The following is a 12,069-nucleotide window of genomic DNA, read 5'->3' as shown; positions in this document are numbered from 1 at the left end:
TCAAACTAGATAGTTAAGAGAATGGCAACAATAGCAGGGTTTTATTATCCCCTGTTGTAAGCATTAAAGATTTCTATTAGGAAAAGTCACAAAATAATGTATTATTTAGACACAGAAAAATGGTGTTGCCAAAATAAGAGAGTAAGAGCAACTGAGACAATGTCCTTCTTGGAGTCTCACCCTTCAGCCACACGAGCCCCAGAGCTATTCAGGCCACGCACCCTGTGCTTCCTAAAGGCTGCAGGCATCTTCCCACAACCCAAGTAGTTGTAGAGCGCCAAAACCTGGAGGAAGCTGTAATTCTGGAAAGGATACCAAAGGAGGTGATGAAACAGCTGCTACTTGCAGGATCTGCAAACAGTGCTGCAGACCTGCTCCCACAGAACTGAGTGGGAGTTTGTTACTGATATCCGAGAGCACAAGCTTAGCCCATCTCCTCCAAATCCTGAGCTGCTCATTATCTTCAGTCTGCACCTGCTTCCTATCTCCAGATTTAATCTGTAAGCAGAAGTGGCCTCTCGAGTGTGCTGAAGCAGCCATGGTGAATTTCAACGCAACTGAAGCAGTCTGACCAAAAGATTTCGCCGCCCCATCATTTCACTCTGATTTCTTATCATCAAAATACAAACGCCCTGCTTCAGTCCTGCAGCCCTCGCAGAAGCTTGGGTGACAAAGTTTCTTCTTTTCGGAAGAAACAAGTAAGTAATGCCTCAAAATCTGTATCTGTGCATGCTCAAGAAGTGAGTACTTCATCTTTTACATTTCTGCTCACTGGGATAATCCCACATTCTTTGGCCAGAAATGGATTATGATTTTTTGCAAATGGCTCAGTCTGGAGATTAGACTGGATAAAGCAAGTAAAATTAATGTTGACTCTGTCAGCATTATCATACCCTTGACTGTTTCTGTTACTTTTTTAGAATATAAAAAACACAGTTGGATCCATCTAGCTCTGTGTTTTGTCTCCAGCAGCTAAGACTGCATGCTTAGTAAATCAGTGTAAAAATAGACCCTGTATTCTTTTCCTATTTACCTTGTAATTTTTCAGCAGCTAGTGAGATAGGGATTTCTGGAACTCAGGGTTGTGTCCAAGTTACTCCACTTAGGAACTACCAGTGGTCCTGTTCTCTAGGAGTTTGAGCCCTATTTGTGGTTTTTCTTTCCTCAACATGCTGTGACAGGATAATTCTTCGCTGTGTAGAACGAAGTTCAAGTCTTATTTCTGAATAAGTGTTGCTTTGTTATAGAGGCTGTAAATTTATTGTTTTGACCTTTTCACCATCATTATAAGATGAGGGGGGATGGCCTTAAACTGAGGGAGGGCTGGTTCAGATTAGAAATTAGAAAGTGATTCTTTACTGTGAGGGTGGGGAGGCCCTGGCACAGGTTGCCCAGAGAAGCTGTGGCTGTCCCATCCCTGGAAGTGTTCAAGGTCAGACTGGATGGGGCTTGGAGCAACCTGGGCTAGTGGAAGTTGTTCCTGCCCATGGCAGCGGGGTTGGAACTGGATGACCTTTAAGGTCTCTTCCAACCTAAACAATTCTATGATTCTATGATTATTTTCCAGGCTTGAATTGGATTGCCCTTCAGCTATCTCTCTTTCAAGCTCATGTGGTTTTCTCTGTTTTCAGTGGGAAACTTTATTGCCATTCTCTCTAGCCTTTCTAATTTTACAAGAAAACACTACTTTCTTTAAAACTTTGATTCTACTAAAATGACTTGAATTTTGCTGGATCTGGAGTAGACAAGAGCTGCCTGGCCAGGGGACTTGGAAGAATTCTGAGCATCTGAGTGACAGAGTCCTATGACTTTGGTGGTCTCCTTGACACCTCAGGGTGGAGCTACTAATTCTTAACATTCAGTTCCCCTTTTTGATCACTTCTGAGCCCCACGCTGACATTTTTGGAGCCCTTTCCACTTCAGCCTCCAGGTCTCCTGCAGCAAAAGTGGTAGCTGGAAAAAGTGCCTATGTATGTATGGCTGGGGTTATTTTTTTCCCCTGTACATTACTTTGCACTTATCACTGCTGAATTTCATCTGCCAATTTATCACCCAGTCACTCAGTGCAGTGAGACAACATTGCCTCGACACCTCTTCAGTGCCATCCTGTGTGTGCACAGCAACTGCAAAGCAGCTTAGCTACAACATATTACAGAAAAAAAACCCCACAGTAATGTGCAAAGCAAACACCATCTCTCTGTTTTGTTTTGTTTATTTGTTTGTTTTTTTAATCTACAGAGCATTTTGCTCAGTTTTGGGTACAAGAATAATAATTGCACAAATGAAAAATTGCTCCAGAATAGGAGAGTATCCTTCACTTGGTGTAAAATGTCAGTGCCTGCAGTGCCCTTGCACATGATACTCCACAAGCAATGTTGATCATGGAGCAGAGCTGTTTCCTTTGGGGGTTTGGGGATGCAGAGAAGCACATGGTTCAGCTGTGCACAAGGATGCCTCTCCAAATCTAGTATGTTGGAGTCAGGCAAGTATAATTAAGTACCTAAAGGGGGCTTCCAGAACTTGGAAGGGCTACGAGAAAACTGGAGAGGGACTTTTCATGAGGGCATGGAGTGATAGGACAAGAGGCAGTGGTCTTATGCTGAAGGAGAGCAGATTAAAATTAGATAATGGGAAGAAATTCTTTACTGTGAGGGTGGTGAGGCCCTGGCACAGGTTGCCCAGAGAAGCTGTGGTTGCTGCATCCCTGGAAGTGTTCAAGGCCAAACTGAATGGGGCTTTGAACAAGCTGTTCTAGTGGAAAGTGTCCCTGTCTGCGTCAGGGGGGTTGGAACAAGATGATTTTTAAGGTCCCTTCTAACCCAAACCATGCTATGATTCTACAAGAACCTGTGGCGCTGTTCTGGTAACCAGTGGGAGAACCCCTGCATTTGGCTCTGTTGCTCCCTAAATTCTACCTCTGGTATATCCGTGTTGTTTCTTAGCATCTTTGGGGCAGACAGAGGTCAGACAGGAGGCTTGTGTCTTTTAAGGCAATGAGAACAGGAACAAAGAGTCTTCACATTTTCCATCCACTTCTGAGAGCGAGAGTTACCTGAAAAAAGGTCTTTTGGATTTGACATTCCAAAATTCCCCGTCTAACGTGAAGTCGCACAAAACGGAGCTTTGTCATCTTACAGCCAACCCTGAGTTTTGAAGACAACAAAAATGACACGTCCCCGTTTCTGGTTAAGGAATATTTTTAACCATGGGATGTTTTTTCAGCCTAGATGCATGATCGATCAAGGGGGAAAGTGTGTTTCATTGACTTTTAAAACAGTTTCCACTTCAAGAAAGAAGAATGCAAACTTTTTGTTCTGTATCAAACAACATCCTTAAAGTACAAGCACAGTTCTCTCAGATACGAAATATGATGGCCAGGTATAAATTCTCCCATTTGAGTGAGGCTGCTGAGAGATGAGAAGGTTTTTAGTTTGTTCCTTGTTTCTTTGAAATTTCATGTTTTCCCAGTGATCTTCTCTCTGCAGAGTCCTGGACTGTTTATTCCATAACTGGTTTGCTCAGGCAGAGGCCTGTACAAGCTACCGTGCAAATTCAAAAGCAGTCTTGGAGGGGTAGCCACAATTCAAGAGCACAACTGATGATATCAGCTCAAATTCCTCAAGAATAAACTGTGGTTTTCTGCCATGTGTTAACAAGTGGAAGCACTTGGTCTCTAGGATTTACCCAATCAAAATACAGGAAGCTAAAACATCTGGCTCTTCAAGTGATCATAATGTTATAGAGGGAATGACAAAGATGCCAGACAAATGAAATCCAGGATGTGAGCACAGTTTGACCACAGCATAAGTTCAGCCTCTAAACATCCTGTCTTACTTTTGTGATGCACTGATTTCTGTTTTTCACACTTTAATTCACCGTGAAGGAAACTTCATGTATTTGAGGAAGTGCTAAACATCAGGATAGTTTTTAGTAAGTAATTCTTACCACCTATCCTGCTATTTCTTACATTTGTGATGAGAATTATTAGAAGTGACTTGCCCATTGTGACCCAAATGGAAATAAAAAAATGCAATGAGCCATAGCTATGTGACCTCAAGCCAAACGCTTCAAACTCATGTACCTAAATATAGACACCTAAATAAATGGCCTGGTTTTCAGGAGCACTGTGTAACTCTCAGAGTTGTAGGTGCTCTGAAAAATCAAGATGCTTATTTAGGTATCTAAATACAGACTGAGCTTATGAATATATTAATTAATTTGCTTCAGAATGTAAACAACTAAGAAAACAAAGCTACTAGAAATTCTATTTTTATATGTGCTAATTAGAAGACCACAGAGTGCAATTCACTGCAAGACACAATTTACTCCTATAAAGCAAATAGTGTGGTAATTATTGTTTATTAATTGTTGAGAAATAGAATTTCAGAGCCCTAGTTCTGAAGCTGTGCTAGACAGGTTTGATGGAGAAGTGCACTGTAGTAGATTTCTTTGCCTTTTCTTAATCTTTATCCACAATTACAGAGATTGACACAGAAAGGCTTTCCAAAATGTCATTTTAAGGAGCTTCATTTATATTGAGAGATCATAAAAAAACAATTTATGTATTTCAATCTCTTCAAGTGTGATCCATAATCTTCAGGCTTTTTGTGTTTTTCTTTGTTGCTGAAATTTTCATTCATTATTCTGACACTTTTAGGTGACTATTGAAGGCATAATGGAGTATCATAGGAAGCAGAGGGCTGTGAATGATGAGTTATTAGTCAGCACATGGCACCACATACACATTCAGTTAATAGAAAATAAGCAGCTCAAGCAGATAAATAACAATTGAGACTGTATTTTTGAGCCTAAATTATGCCTAGAAGTAAAAACTTACTTTTTCAACACTTCTGTGAAGATATGTTTTGCTCATACGCTTTATCTGTGTTTATGCTTATTTTATTATTTTTATATATCATAGCCCTGATCTTCTAAAAATCCCATCAGCGATTGACAGTTGGCCCCTGGATGGTGCCAGTGCCCTTGTCCTGCCAGCCCTTGTGCAAGGTGAACACTGGAGATGGCAAAATGGAAACGGGCCTGGTGACACAGATATTTTTGGGCAGTCACAGCTCCCACAGCACTGAGTCACTGCGGCAGAGCAACCTCTGAAGAGAGTCCTTCTTCCACATCGGCTGGAGGGAAGACTCTACTCCTTCCTCCTGCTCTCCCAGCAGTGGGACAGGGCTCCTAAAGAAGTAGCCATGTCCATCCAGGCATTTTGGCCTACCCAGGGACCGATCTGCCAGGCTTAACCTTGCAGTGCTGCACTCCAGCTTTAAGCTTTTTAGATTATTTGGCAGCTTGGTTATCTGAAAATCCTGAAGGAAAATGTAAGCTGAGCTGGGAAGGGCAGAAAAAAGGGCACTAGCGAAGTTCCCAGGAAGGACAGGAACAGTAAATGGAAGTTAAAAGAGAAGGGGAAGGGAAGATGAAACATGGCCTCTAGTCTAGATTGTGCCCTTGGGATGCCACCTTGGGAAGAAACCCGCTGTGCCATGAATTCATTATGTAAATCTGTTTGCAGAAAGGAGCCTGTACTAGAGGTGTCCTGTTCAGACAGGCAGCCCACCGAGACATCCAGTGGCACAGCACAATCCCAGGGTCTCACCTGCTCAGAGTCCAGAAGGCAGGACAGCCCAAGCTCCCACCTTTTGCCCAGCTTCCACCTCTGACCCCTGCATGAAGATGCCAACACTGGCACGTCTCCATGTGGAGGGATAAATGTGCCTTGTCAGGTGCAGATCCATGCTGGCAGGTGTGGCAGCTCAGGGCAGATGTTTTAGTGATTGCAACAAACCACTTGGATTTGTCCTGGCTTGTGGGCCTGTAGAGAACTCATTTCCTACACACCCATGCATGTGCAAACTGTGCACGTCCACAAAACCTCTGAACCAGGCTTCAAGGCCAGAGTCTGTAAGAAAAATTCAGCTGAATATGTTCCTTAACACCCAAAGGACAGACTTGGTGATTTGGGCCATTTTATTATTTTAAGGAAAAAACCAGATCATTGTGATGAAACTGGCTTTTAACAAAGTGGTGCTTGATGTCAGTTCATGGTAAGCAAAGAAAGCAAAGACCAGTTGCCAGGTTTTCAGATTGTAAAACATTATTTGGTTTATTTTTTCAGAAAAAGGAACTTCAAACCTCAGCTTTAATGCCTGAAAACGCCCTTGTAATCATCCTTTTTTATCTGTGTATTATTCCAGTTCTATAAACAAGCTTAAAATAGTAAATGATAATACCAAGATTTGGACAGAAGAGCATCAAAGGCAGTATCTTCAGCTGTAATGAATTACTTAAAGAGCAGAACTCTAAGTATCTTGCACTGCTTATCTATTAATTTTAACTTGGGAATCACACTTGGGGAGCCATGTCATGATACTGGAAAGCCCTTGATTTTCTTCTGGTATGAAGCAAACAGGACACACATGATGCTTTTTCTGAGCAATGATGGTTTTCAGAATAAAGGCCAGATAAAAGGCCAGTGCCTTGAAATTGCCTCTGGCTCTATGTCAACAGTAACAAAGAACCAACACTATGAACCCAGTGAAACTTTTGTGTTTAATTTCAAAGAGTTGAGTGTACAATTGAGACCTTTGACATGAGAAAGTGTGACAGAGCCCCATCTTCAACTTGGATCACTCTTTTACCAGTGCAAGACTCCACAGCTAGAGGAGTCAGGGCATGCAGTCCTAAGGGACTACACTCACAGAGCCTCACTTGGCTCTTCTTTGGGTCAGATCTTCACAGAAATCACTGGTTATTGTCTCTGAGCAAGGACCCAGGAAAAAGGGAATGCCAAGTCTTTCCATTTCCTAATTACGCTTTGTAAAGAACATGATCCTCCTTACATTTAGGCTTCTCTGCCCAGCTCTGATTACTTGATCTGAGTATTATACCCTCAGAAAAGAGATCTTTCCTGCCTTTGTAGACTACCTAGAAGTTGCTTTATGGAAGCAGAATACCCGTATAGAGAATTTATGTCTTTAGACTTTCCTGATTTATGCTTTGCAGATTCCTGAAAAGCAATCAGGATGCCTTTCCCTCCTCTCTCCAGCCCAGGAATGCACACACCTTCAAAAGCTTCTGTTTCAGGAAAAAAATTTTGTTGTCAGGACTATTAACTTAGAAATGTAATTTCAGTGCTTGGTAAAGCAATTCAGTTTCCTGATCTGCATTTTTACCTCATTTCAGGTGGGAATCTGCTCATTTTTACTTCAGTTCACTGCAAAAAGGCAGAGCAAACTCCAAAGTCCCATCCATTACTGAACTTGGGTATCCTCAGGCTGTGCTCAAGTCACTTCTGAGCATTCCCTTTCTTAAGCTCACCAGATGGACTCCAAAGCTGGGCAGGCTTAGCAACATTTCCATCAACTTTCTGATTCACCTCTGATCTCTCTCAAATTTATCAGTAGCCATTTGGAATCACAGCCAGGGCAGTTACAGTGCTATCAGTGGGGATGTAGGATCTCCTCTCCAGCACTGAAGTTTTTGTTTTCATACCCAAAATCCATGTTTTCCCCTTCAGGCATAGTATCCCACTGGGCCTTGGGCCCAATTGTTTGCTCATTTGCCATCACTCCTTCCTCGCTTGTCTTTTTCAAAGCTGCACACTTAGAAAGATGATGTATGAAGTTTCCAAAGCAGTAAAAGCCTGGTGCAGCTTAGGGAAGTTAGAGTATCGGTGTAGTTCCTGCTCAGAAGTTGTTGCTACTTGACATTCTAGATTATACTCCTCTGTAGGGGTTGGTTTTATGAAAGGATGTTGTATATTTACTCAACAAGAAACTTTTCCATAGTCTTTAAATTCCAAACTTTGCATTAAAACCAAAGTATTTCTAAAGATTGGAGGGCTACAGCTCATTCATCATCCTCTTAAAAAGCATGAATTTAAAATATATCCCCTGAATACTTTGACTGTAACCCTACAAGTAATGTAATTTACAAGGATCACATCTCAGGAAAGCACATAGATTATCCAGACCCTTCCAGACACCCATTGCTATCCATAACCAGGCTTAAGTGCTCTGATGAGTGGGAGCAATACTTAAAACTTTTAAGACATAGAGGTTTTGCAGCAGTGGGTAATTGTTATTATTATCCAAATGTATAGGTGAGGGAACTGAGGGATGAAGTGACTTGCCCAAACAGCACAGTGAGTCAATAGGAGAGCTGGACATAGAGGGCAGAATTCCCTGCCTTATGCATTGGAGTCCTCAGATAATATCATTTTATAAATGCTCTATCTTTGTAAAGACTTCAGTGCTATAATTATCCTCCCAGGACTCTCATGGAAACAAGATATTTATAACTCCATTAAGCCTTTCCTGGTAATTTTATGATCAAAGTGAAGAAAACAAATAACGCCGTGACAATCAGCTGCATGTCCAATGTCATTCAGAATGGCCACATGATGAAAGACTCTCCTTGGTTGTTGCAATTAAGTGCTTGCTATCTTTTGAATGCCTTTCTTGTGTCTAATTCCCCTTCCACCACGTACCGGCTGAGAGGAAATATTTTTCTGCCATGTGATGAGCCACACATTTAGAATGTACCAAATAACTGGGGAAGATGCTTGCTGCCAACAAAGCCCACTGGTTTGTGCTATAAATGCTTCCTAAAATCCTTTAATGTTTGCCAGTTTCACCTAAAATGAGCAAAGCCACCTCAGTGTTTCCACTAACCCCCATATGGCTTTAAAATTACAGCACAGATGCCAAGACTAACTGTAAACAACAGGTTAGGGGCTGAGGCATTTGGACCCTGGCTCAGCAAAGCACTTAAGCCTGTGCTTAAACCAAAATCCATTCTTATTCCGCAAATCCATTTTAAGTGTTTGTTTAAAGCAAAACACATGCTTAAGTCGAGTTTTGCTTGGCACTGAGCTTAAGCCCAGCACAGAGTGAGGGCCTTAGAATTAATTTCTTTTGGGCAGGAAGTAATTATTTTTAGCTCACCTCTCAGTGGCCAAAGCCCTATCTTTTAGTCCCCGGACGTCTATTTTGAAGAGGCATTCGTGCTAAGCCTAAACTTCTGGGTTCTGTGGCAATCAGTGGCACAGAAAAGAGAAAGAGACCACTTGAAATACTTGACTGCTCAGTACAGATGAGAGGGGCCTTCGGGGAGGCTCATTAGAGGGAAGACATGAAAGAAGTTGTGATTATTCTGGGAGGTGGTTGCTGATGTGGCGCGTCACCTTCTCACTGTGCTGACTGGAGAAGATTCACTTGCAGTAGGTCAACAATTTTAACTCAAAATGTTTTCATGAGTTTTATATTTCCAAGGGAAATTTATGATTTCAGGGAAAATATTTATACTTTCTTCAAAAGTATAAAAAAAGGTTTAGCTGCAACGTGATAGTTCCCCCTTTATTTTCCCTTGTTGTTTTTTTTTTCCCCTCCTGAAACTCTTCATTAATATAAATAAAATCGAAAAATTAATAAAGGAATTTCTCATAACTCTAGATTTCCTCTCTCTTTAAGACAACTCCTACCATTGTTTCACTGGCTTAGATATTGGAATTATTTATCAGGTAGATCTGGCCTTTGGCATATATAGAGGAGAAACAATTGCATTTTGTAAGATGTTTTTTGAGGGATGTCCCAGTGCATTCCCTTTAACATCCATACTTCATACAGAAGGTAGAAATACAAAGATAAGTCAGAATACATTATTTTTTTTCCCTCTGTGGGCTTTAAAAATCTCTTGCTTCATACACTTTTGGTAGTGGTGTGGATAAAACCTGTGGAATTTTACCACTGCTGTATTTAAAAGCAGATTGGATAAACACTTGAAGAAGAATAATTTAGGTACTGTTAATCCACTCCTGCATAGGGTATCATGATGACCTTTTAATTCCCATTTAACCCTGTCCCATGGGAAAGACTTTCCCTCCCCCAGAAGCTTCTGAATTATTTCCAGGCAGAAGACCCCATTTAGCTCTATCACTTGACCACCACATTGCTTTACTAATCCATCTCCCTTGTTTTTTCCACCTAGGAAAGTACAGCGAGTGCCTGGAGCTGTCATCCACCACAGGGCACTGATGGGATCCCAGAGCCAAGCCCGCTTTTCTTTACCTGCTTCTTTGGTATTTCTCTGCCACTGACAGGTACTTGTTTCCTACCAAATACCTACCTTTCTAATGAAAATAAGTCCTGCCTTTTAGGACAGATATTTTCATGTCCGATTCTCAACTGCCTAGGGAGTTGCTAAGTCCTGTATCCTCACCGAAGTGAGGCTGCTGCAGCCCTGGGCCCAGCCTGCAGTGAGGCTGCACATGGATTCCCAGCAGGCATATCCACAAAAACACGTGTAAAATGTGTGTATGCACTGATGTAGAAACACTCGGCACTCACAGAAGCAGCACCAATGGCCTCATCCTGCTCCCTGCTCTGGCACATCAAGGTGAAGGTCTGACAGTGCAAAATATATAGAAAAACCATCACAGAATCACAGAATGGTTTGGGTTGGAAGGGACCTCAAAGATCATCTCTTCCAACCCCCTGCCATAGGCAGGGGCACCTTCCACTAGACTGCATTGCTCAGAGCCCCATCCAGCCTGGCCTTGAACACTTCCAGGGATGGGGCATCCACAGCTTCTCTGGGAAGCTGCACTCACACCCCCACACCCAATGTGCACAATTAAAGGGGCTCCTCACCCAGGAAAGGAGCTGAAAACAGAGTGTAAGGAGACAGGACAGAGTGTCCTGCCCACATCACACACTTGGCACAAGCACTCAGCAGCCTGTGTACATGCAACCAACCTCTTTTATCCCCTTATTCCTCAATTTTTCCACATTTGTTCCTTCCCAACCCACCTGAATGCTCCCCTTTCCCCACCTCTGGTTCTTCCCCTAAACATCCCATAAGAAATCCTGTGCAACCACAAGCTGCTCCTCTCCTGCACCCCACAATGTGTCCCATACCCACAGGCAGTGTTCCCCTTCAGCCCAAAAAGTGGGAACTGCTCCCATTGTGGCTGTTGGGTGTCACCCCAGGACATGGCCAGCCCTGGGAAGTTTTGGGCAGGGCACTCCTCAGGGTCCTCACCTGCTTGTGCTTCTCTGCTCCTCTGTGTTTGGGGGTAAATGCGGGTTTATCACATTCCCAGGCATTTCCCACAGGCTATTTTTCTGGGATGGGGAAGGAAGAAGAATGTATTTCTCAGCAGACACAAGATCTCACCAAGTCTGAAAAGCTCAGCAATATGCAGAAACTACACCCAAAACGTGAGTGTGTTTAGAACAGACTGGAACCCACGTGCATGATGTGTTTGTAAATCTTCACATGTGCCTTCAACTGCCTTTTTTTCTTTCTAACCAATTCGATGTTGACCTTTTGGGACCTTTTACCTTTAAAGTCAAGTTTGCCATTATGTAATTTTCCTTTTTTTAAACCAAACCGAATCACACAGACAAAACCAAACAAAACAACACAAACGAAAAACACAAACAGGAAAATCTCATGCACAAAAAAAAAAACACAACAACAACAACAACAACAACAAAACAACCACCACCACCACAAACCAAACAAACAAAAAACCACAAAAAAACAAACAAACAACCACCAAAAAAACCCCAAACAAAACAAACCACCAAAAACCCACCAACCCCCAAGCCCCAAAATCAATTAAACAGAAAAATAAAAAGCAATGTGCTTTTGGGAGAAAAAAACCCAAAACTTTGCAAAACTGCCAGATACATAAAACCACAGAATCACAGAATGGTTTAGGTTGAAAATGACCTTCAAAAGATTTTCTGATTTCAACTCCATGCCATGGGCAAGAACACCTTCCACTAAACCAGGTTGCTCAAAGCCCTGTCCCACCTGGCCTTACAGATATTGCAATGATTGCCAAATTTTAAAATTAGAATATACACTTTAGGTAATACCACGCACAAAAACCAAGGGAATAGATCTCAGTTTTGGAAGAGACACTGAAACAGCAGTTAAGAGTGCAACTCTTGCAGAGTTGACTAATGAGCTAAATTAGAAGTTGGATGAATCATTTTCCAACCATATAAATCACTGAAGTTGTTCTATCCATAACAAAGGTAAGCC

At 42.1% G+C, this 12,069-nt stretch overlaps 1 long non-coding RNA gene across 1 annotated transcript; it reads left to right on the top strand.

Moving 5' to 3' along the window:
* The first annotated feature begins 435 nt into the window (after nt 1–435).
* LOC126639852 (uncharacterized) lies at nt 436–11,235 on the top strand. Its single transcript, XR_007628896.1, has 3 exons — nt 436–698; nt 10,003–10,114; nt 11,130–11,235. It is a non-coding gene; the product is annotated as an uncharacterized LOC126639852 (long non-coding RNA).
* The last annotated feature ends 834 nt before the right edge of the window (nt 11,236–12,069 follow it).

This window comes from Myiozetetes cayanensis, unplaced genomic scaffold, assembly GCF_022539395.1.
Source record: "Myiozetetes cayanensis isolate MyiCay16 unplaced genomic scaffold, myiCay2020 scf2-11, whole genome shotgun sequence".
Classification (NCBI taxonomy): Eukaryota; Metazoa; Chordata; class Aves; order Passeriformes; family Tyrannidae; genus Myiozetetes; species Myiozetetes cayanensis.
This window is presented reverse-complemented; position numbering and strand designations above follow the sequence as displayed.